At 43.8% G+C, this 9,030-nt stretch overlaps 1 protein-coding gene and 1 long non-coding RNA gene across 4 annotated transcripts in view; both read right to left on the minus strand.

The window, feature by feature from the left end:
* Positions 1–9,030, minus strand: part of SYN3 (synapsin III) — a 465,355-nt gene that overhangs the window by 183,093 nt on the left and 273,232 nt on the right. The window lies entirely within an intron of this gene.
* LOC123590468 lies at positions 617–8,650 on the minus strand. 2 transcript variants are annotated; one of them, XR_006708776.1, is made up of 4 exons: positions 8,413–8,648; positions 8,048–8,149; positions 7,746–7,864; positions 617–772 (listed from the first exon to the last, which is right to left on the minus strand). It is a non-coding gene; the product is annotated as an uncharacterized LOC123590468 (long non-coding RNA). The 2 variants fall into 2 exon arrangements; XR_006708775.1 differs by having other exon boundaries at positions 8,048–8,650.

Here is a 9,030-nt window from a genome sequence, read left to right on the forward strand (position 1 = left end):
GGGTGGGGGAAGGGCATGGTTAGGAAAACAAAAGATCTAAAGATCCAAGGGGTTGTCTGGTCTCTGTCTGGATTGCATCCTCAAAGGAGAGTGGGTGTTAGAGGCAAACCCCAATGGAACCATTTAAGAGTGATTCTGAGACTCTAGTCACAGCAGAACCAGCCTCTTAAGCAGCTGTGGCTTCCTCTCCTACTATCCTACAACCTCTTCTCAACAACACACCAGGAGGAATCTTCCAAAAATGCAAATCAGGTGGGGTTCCTTTCCTGTTTACTACTCTCCAATGCTTCAATTAAACTTGGAGTGAAATCCAAGCTCCGTGTCATGGCCCGCCCTTACCTACCTCTCTGACTTCATCTCCTACCAGCTCTTATCTGTCCCTGTGCTCAGGCTACACTAGCCTTCTCTGTTCCCCGAGTTTTCCAGCTCCTTCATGTCTTAGGGCTTTGGTTCCTGCTCCTCCCTTTCCCTGGAAAATTCTCTCCTCCAGATCTTGACATCTTGGTTATTTCACATAATTTGGGTCTCAGCTCAAACATCACTTTCTCAGTGACGTTGTCCTTGAATGTATAGCTCAGGTTGGGTTCCCTACAACCAGACACGAAGACAGACTTGGTGACTTATTTGCAAGGTGATCTTAAGTGAGGGAGTCACGACAGAGATGGGAATGTTGGCAGGGTGTGTTACTGAGTTGGTTACTTCTTCAGGAAACCGAGGATCGGTCCCATTGGAGACCTCTGAGATATCATGAAGAACATGCCTCAGAATTGTCCTGCAAAGAGATGGATAAGTTGGAGTATTTATCCACTGGTTATTGCCCTCCTTGGTTAAAGGTTGGCCTGGGGACAGTCAATCTCTATGTGTGGCTGGGGCACACTCCTACGGCACCAGAAAATGCCCTCAGAAGGAGAGATGGAGAGAGGCATGTGGGACAATGTTTGTGTGCCTGGTAGTTGACCATTGCAGTTGCTAGTGAAGTCAAAGGTGGGCCAAGAAGATGTGGGGTGGGGCTTCAACAGTGTCTTCTATGCCATCCTATCTAGTGCTTCTCTACCCTGGCAGTCTTATTTTCATTATATTTCTTATATTTATCTAAAATTTTCTTATTTATTCAGCTACCCATTTGTTAATTGTTTATTCTTCATACCCCAAACTAGAACATCAGCTACACAAGAGCAGGGACCTATTAGTCTTATTCACCATTCTTTCCCCAGGTCTGAGAACAGTGCCTGGCACAAAGTAGAGCATCAGTAAATATTAGTTGAATGGATGAATGAATGAATGAATGAATGGATAAATGAAAGTGCTGATACATGACCTTGGTACAAAAGCATGGTCCTGGTTCAGTAGGAAATTGACTCCAGGTCGCCATGTGGATGATGGACATAAACAAGTAGAAGGCAGAGACAGAGAGAAAAAGGTAACTGATACCCACATATGATAACAGTTAATATGCTGTTTATGGGTAGATGTGAGGTATCTTTGAGGGACACTCTAGAATTATTGGGGACTACACCTATTGGGACTACCAGGTGTTTGGGAACTTTTAAGCCAGCAGTCATATTAGTAAGATTACCAATGTTTGTACAAACACTTCCTCTTTTAATAAATTAAAGTAGGTTCAAGGTTACCCCTATAGTGACATCATTCTCACAGACTTTCAATACAATCTACTTTCTTGAATGGGAGGGAAGAGGCTGAATTTACAGCATGCATTTATTTGCTCAGCAGGCATGCAAAGCATGATCCACTTTATCTGTGTGGCAGAACAGCAGTGTGCTGAATGCAGTTGGAATTCCTTCTCTTCCATTTGCTTGGTGACTTTGCGCAAACAACAATACCTATTTGAACCTCAGTTTCTTCTTTATTCATCTGCACGTTGAGAGTGAGAACAACTACCCGGTAGGGTTATTGTGAGGATTCAATAGGATAACATCAGTAGCACTTAGTACTGTGTCCTAAATGTAGGCATCAGTCTCTAGATAATGATCATTCTCCATACTACTGATGATGATGATGATGATGATGATGATGATGATGATGATGGTAAAGGCTTATATTGTTCAGGAGGGCAATGTGCTCAGGCTCTGGACTATATCCAGGATAAGTAATAGTTGCCTTTGGAATCACAGCACACTAGCACCATAAGGGAACTTAATGTCCTTAGACAGTGATATTAAGACAAAGAATAGTCATTGTCTTAGTGGCTGGCATTTACTGAGGGTATACCTCCAAAATGTTCCATCCCATTGGCCCAATTGAATCTACTGCAAAGTGGCTGCAACAGGATGTCTTAGTCTGGTTCTATCAAACTAATTCCCTTCACTCATATACTTCTAAGACACTTGGCTAAACAGCCACCTGAGTATGCTATGGCTTCCCATGTGTTTCTGCTTTCAGAGGATGGGCTAGACATGAAGATTCCAGGATTTTTATCATTTCAGTGGATTTTCTCATTATGAATTAATAGATTGGAGTCCTTTTATTTTTATTTTTAATTTTTTAATGTTTATTTTTGAGACAGAGAGAGAGAGAGCGAGAGCGAGCATGATTAGGGGAGGGTCAGAGAGAGAGAGAGGGAAACACAAAATCTGAAGCAGGCTCCAGGGTCTGAGCTGTCAGCATAGAGCCCGACACAGGGCTTGAACTCATGAACCGTGAGATGGTGACCTGAGCCGAAGCTGGATGCTAAAGCGACTGAGACACCCAGCTGCCCCAATAGATTGGCATTATGACTGCAATTAAATTTCCTACATATTTTGATGGAAGAAGATGAACTGATGATGTCTTCAAGGGTGTTCTGATCTAAGTGTTAACTATATGGTTCTCATTTCAGTTTTATACAATAATGCTGTGAGTCTGGTTAACATGTTAACCCACACCTAAATAGTGTATTTGTTTAGGGTTTGCTGATAAGTTCTGCAGAACCTGGTTCTGAGAATCAGGAGGTTCTGGTACCTCCTTACCCACATAAACTGTGATGTAATAAGGTGTTGTGTTAAGCTGATAAAAGTGTGGTAATTTGTTAGGCAGCATAGAAACTAATACAGACCTCAAAGCCTTCCTCATCTTGCCTGTACCTCCACACCAGTCACATTTCTTGCCACTTTTATTATGTTTCAGTTTCTTCCATGAATCTCTCTCAAGATGCATATTCAAGTACCTGGAGTTCTCTCTCCTCTTCACCTGAAACAATCACCCTCATCCTATGTGTCACCACAAACACCACTTTCGACGATGGTCTCTTCTGATGTCCTGCACAAGGTATGTCACCTAATGTGTGGTCCCAGAGCCCTCTGTGCTGTTCTCTTCATAATATTCATCACAGTTGTAATTACTCGTTAACCAGGTCTATTCCTTGCTGGCCTTTTGAGTTCTGTAAGAGCAGGAATTGCATCGGCCTTATCCACCTTGCTATCCCTAGTGCCTACTGAGGCACATAGTAGGTGATCAATAAATATCTGTGCAGTAAAAGAATGAATGCAACACCATGCAGGGTGAGGGTCTTGGATTAAGAGGCTTCCAGACTTCCTGTCTGACCTCTGCTGCCCCTAGTGGTGTGATCTGAGGTCTCTGGCCATTAATGCTGTGGACGACATCTGGGGGACTAAGAGTCACATCCCTGTACCCACCTGTATGAGGACACCTTGAAAAGGTCACTTCCTGTTTCTGGAGCCTACTGCTCCACAATCTATAAATCTAGGATGAGGCTGCCAGCCACAGTTTCTGGGGAAGTTGATAGAGGACAAGTGAGGTAATGCCCAGGAAGTTCTCAGCAAGATACAGCTTCATAAAAGCCTATGGTCAGGCTTTTAGATTCAGGACACAACCCAGGCACTTGGCTTGGCCAGCAGTGATGTAAAGGCCAGTGGTGAGGTAACTGCCAAGGCTGGGAGATCTCGCCAGTGAATGCCATGGCGCTCTGCTCCCCAGCCCTTCAGCTGAGCATCTGTCTTTATGTCTAAAGTAGGTGCAGGATCAAGGCCAGGCTTGACTAGACGATGGAGGCTTGTGGGCTAAATTCCCCATACTTAACGATAAAGCCCTTTACAAGACTTCCAGATGTTTCTAAATATATTCCTGAGATACAAATAACCAGAAGCAGCAGTAACATGAAGTGGAAGCCACATGATGTGATATTTAGGACTAGAGGCTCTGAAGGCAGACCACCTATGTTTGAAAACCAGCTCCAGTGCTTAACTGGCTGTTAATTAATAACCTCTCCAGGCCTCAGTTTTTTCCTGTGTAAAATGGGAACCAATTATGATGGCTTCATGTGATATTTTGAGGGGACTGCTGTAGAAGAACCACACAAAGAGCTTAACATAGTGCCTGGTGCAGAGAAAATGCTTCATACATTGTACCTGTTAGGGTTATTGTTGTTTTGTTTTAATCAGAAGAGCTGCAAGCACTTTCCACTTGCTTAACACTAACGACAAACTTGTGTTTAGGACGCACTTCCAAGCACATGATCTTATTCTCTCATTAGACAGCAGGGCAGGGACCTGATCTGAGACCAGCTCCTGTCTCTTGCTCAAGCTTCATCCCCAGCACCTAGGACAGTGTCTGACACACTGCAGGCTTCTGACAACCATGTGTTGAACCAATGGGTCTAATGAGATCTATGTAGGAACTCTCAGGCATAAGTTGTTATTCGTGTCATTTGCTAATAAGGAAATGGAGTGATCTGCCCACAGCCACCATCATTGTGAAGTCAGACTCCAACCTTCCTGACTGCAAATCCAGCTCTCTTTCCACCACCTTCTGCATCCTGGTGACTCCTCCCATTCACTTAGCTCAGTAAGATGATGCAGGTAGCAGAAAGGAGTGGCAGGAACATGGGCTCTGGAGCCAGAGAGCAGGTTCAAATCCTAGCTCTACTGCTTCCCAGCTCCATGACCACAGATAAGTCACTAAGTCTTTCTGTGCTTCATCATCTTATTGGTAAAGTGGGGGTTAACAGTGTCTATACATCATATGAGGTAGATCTTATTGCCCAATTTACAGATGGGGATGTTTCACACAGGTGGGCCTAATCACTCATATTTATGATAAGGAACCACCTATCTTTATGATAAAGACCCTAAGTTTCTTTTTTTTAATTTAATTTTTTATTTTTTAAAATTTACATCCAGATTAGTTAGCATATAGTACAACAATGATTTCAGGAGTAGATTCCTTAGCGCCCCTTACCCATTTAGCCCAATCAAAAAGAATGAAACCTTGCCATTTGCAACTACATGGATGGAACTGGAGGGTATTATGCTAAGTGAAATTAGTCAGTCAGAGAAAGACAAAAATCATATGACTTCACTCATATGAGGACTTTAAGAGACAAAACAGATGAACATAAGGGAAGGGAAACAAAAATAATATAAACACAGGGAGGGGGACAAAACAGAAGAGAGTCATAAATATGGAGAAAAGACCCTAAGTTTCTCAAAGGTGGGGACCACGTCTCTTTCTTTCTTTCTTTCTTTCTTTCTTTCTTTCTTTCTTTCTTTCTTTCTTTCTTTCTTTCTTTCCTTCTTTCTTTCTTTCTTTCTCTCCCTCTTTTTTTTAAGTTTTATTTTTATTTATTTTGATAGAGATATAGAGGGCAAGTGGGGGAGGGGCAGAATACCAAGGGAGGGAGACAGAATATCAAGCAGGCTCCATGTTGTCAGCACAGAGCCCAACGTGGGGCTCGATATGTCCATTTATTTCACCAAACCTGCCTAGAACCGATAAATGGCAACTATATTTATCGGGCATCGGCTAGGTGTCAGTAAAGTGCTGGGGATTTTACCTATGCTGTTCCATTTAATCTGGATATCAACTCTATGAAGCTGTTCCATAAGTCTTATTTTCCACATTGGACAAAAACAAGACAAAACAAAATCCTGAGGTTCTGAGGTTAAGAAAATTGTCCAAGCCTTCATGGCTGGTAAGTGATTCAGACTCAGGGCAGTTAAACTTCTGAGGCTGTGCCTTGCCCTCACGTCACAATGCCTTTAAATGGAATCAATCCCTTTACATGGTGGCAGAAAATAGGGGGTGAAATCGATGGAAGGAAGTGGTTCCCAGATTTCCAGCTCTTTGGAAGGCCATATCAAAGACCACTGAAGGAAGTGTGATTGATGGTGGCCACAACAGTTAGCGCATCAACAGAACTTTAACTTGCCTGACCAGGATATGTCAAGGGGTGGGGCGGAAAGAGGGCAGCCATATTACACAATTATGATGACGCACAGACCTTTCTTGGGCCTAAAAGACTTCCCAAGTCCCGAGGGGAATAGCATGAATACCTCATTGTACCCATGAAGGAGGAACTAACAAAGACTTCTTATCTTCCAGCTTCTTATGCCAGAATCAGAATTATCTCTGACATTCTGGGCCTTCGTGAGTTCTCCTTTGGCTGTCTGGGCATAGGGGAGCAGTTCCTTGTAGATGGCTTTTGGTTGCTATTCAATGCTGAACATGGTCAGTGCCTGCTGGAGCTCCACCTTTGCCATATCTGTGATCTTCTTGAAGGCAACAGCCTTATATTCTTCATCTCTGTGTTCCTTCATCTGGCACAGAGTTTGGTGTAGATTTCAAACTCACAGAATGCTGAACCAAAGCCCAAGAGTTTGGCTAAATACAAATGGCCAAAGCCCATGGATGTTCTTAAGGTCTTCAACCTGGGCATCTCAGACTGGTCCAGCCAGGCTGCTGGACAACAAGAGCTGGAGGTTAGTTTTAAGGTAGTGGGCTATGGCTTTCCTGGAGACACTCTGGACATGGAGGGACACTATAGGAGCACATGGCCAAGCCTAGTCAAAGCCTGGTTGAGAGAACAGAAATGTACAGTGTGGAGACCAAAAACTGACAATTAGCCTAAAGGGCCAGAAGCCAGGATTGAGTTGAGCAAAGCGCCAAGACTCCAGAGATGTCATTTGAATGAGAAAAGGTCCAAAAGTAAACGTAGATTCTCTAGGGTTATTGCTGCCATGGTCTGTGGGTGTATACAGAGTGGCTGAATCTGCTGCCTTAAAGGGCCTGAGCTAGGTGAATAGATATAATCCCTTGTCTGGTGTCTCAATGTCAACAACTTGGGGGCATCTTTTCACATAGGAGCAATCTAAAAAATCCCTGAGCCTTGATTAGGCCAGTGAATGGTGTATAGTGGATATATATATGTAAGATATATTTTGGGGAGTGTTTGTAGCCTATGGACCAAAAACTTCTCCCTCCCCACCATCTTGACTGCCCACCTTTATCTCCAGAAGCAGGGAATAGGTGGGGAGAGGGGAAGAGCAGCTGCTGTTATACACAATATATTCCCAGCTATTCCAGCTTTCATACATATGACCAGGGGCAGGCACTGACCCAAGCTCAACCAAATCAATACTCTAGGCACTTGGAATTGGTAGAGGGAGGGAGGGAGGAAGGGGGAGAGAGAGAGAGAGAGAGAGAGAGAGAGAGAGAGAGACTGACAGACAGACAATTACTGTATGAGGCTGGCCTTGCAAGGGCAGGCATGCTTCATGCTGCATGGATCTGAGAAGCAGAGGAAGCCCATCTTCAAGGTAGAAGAAGGATAAAGCAAATGCACAGAGCAGGGATGAGACCAGAGGTGAGAATGTTGCCTGATTCTAGACCATTTCTGAACTTATTGTTGTCTCTGGATTCCATGAGATATTCCCTATGCATCTTAGGCTAAATCTCTGACTAAGCATGCTTCCTTACATTGGTTTCTGTGTTTTCTTATCCAAGAGTCCCACCTAATACTCCATGCATCCCCTCCGTGGTCTTTGACTCAAAGTTGCACTCAAAGTTGACTCTCAGGGTAGATAGGGTCTTTCGTATTTATTCCACGTTCATTCTAATGTGTTTGCTTGTTCTGAAAGAAACAGGAAAAGCTAAAACTATATCCATAGACATCTTTTTGAGCTAGAGTCTAAGTGTGGTTTAGGTCTCCCTGATTATGTGCACCTGTACAAGATTTGGGAGGCAGAAGCAGGGGAAGGCCACATTCCTGTATCTTTCTGTGGAAGCATTCACAGAGGACTCTGGTTCTGGTTACCTGTTTTGTATGTGCTGAAGGATAGGACATCAAGGCATCTGCGTTCTTCAGGCTCTGGCATCAGATGAAGTAGGTTCAAGTCCCAACTCTGCCACTTAAAAGCTGTGAGATGGGCAAGTGCCCTCTCTGTGCCCTGACCCAAAACCTGACCCAATTTTTTAACCAGAAAAATAAGGATAACGATGGTATCTATGCCATATAATTGTTATATAAGTTAGCTTGAGATAATGAATACAAAGTCCTTTAAGGAAGGGACTGGCACAAAGTAAATCCTCAATTAATGCTAGCTGTTATTATGATCACTACAATTAGTAGTTCAAACCCATAATGTCACAGTGGGAAGCAAAATAATTTGTGTAAATCACCTAGCACAGGCTGGTACCTTCCCATCTCCTTTCTAGCTTCTCTCCATATCTAGCCCTGGAAGTTCTGATTAGCTAAACGGGGCCCTGTCTTATTCCCAACATAGTTGCTAATGATCAGTAAAAGGCCAGATCCTGAAGTGTCACCATCAGCTGACTCCTCTGCTGCCTCCCACGCTGGCTCGTGAATCATGGTCAGCAGACTCTAGCAGCCAGAAGGGTCACTGGGTCCCCCAGCCCACTGGTGAGTAGGGGCTGCAAACATTTTCATCACCATTATGAGCTAATAGCTGGGTCTCCGACTCATGTCTAAGGCCTCATACTGCTCCAGCCTGCATCCTTATCTTGGTTTACTGAAACAGCAGAGAGCTGCAGTTGGCTGACCTGAGGGCAGGGAATGGGACCAAGATGTGCAGAGATGGCCCAGAGGAAGGGAGGATGGAGAAAAAGGGCTCCTGGCCTGCAAGTCCTATTTGGAGGATGGAACAGGGGCCATACCTGTCAGGATCTCTGAGAATTGGACTTAGAACTCATCTAGCCCAACTGTTTAAAGTTTTTTGTTATTTTAGTTTTAAAATCTACTTTGCTGAAGTACAATTTACATGTGAAAGAAGCATTGAT

Source organism: Leopardus geoffroyi, chromosome B4 (genome assembly GCF_018350155.1).
Source record: "Leopardus geoffroyi isolate Oge1 chromosome B4, O.geoffroyi_Oge1_pat1.0, whole genome shotgun sequence".
NCBI classification, from domain to species: domain Eukaryota; kingdom Metazoa; phylum Chordata; class Mammalia; order Carnivora; family Felidae; genus Leopardus; species Leopardus geoffroyi.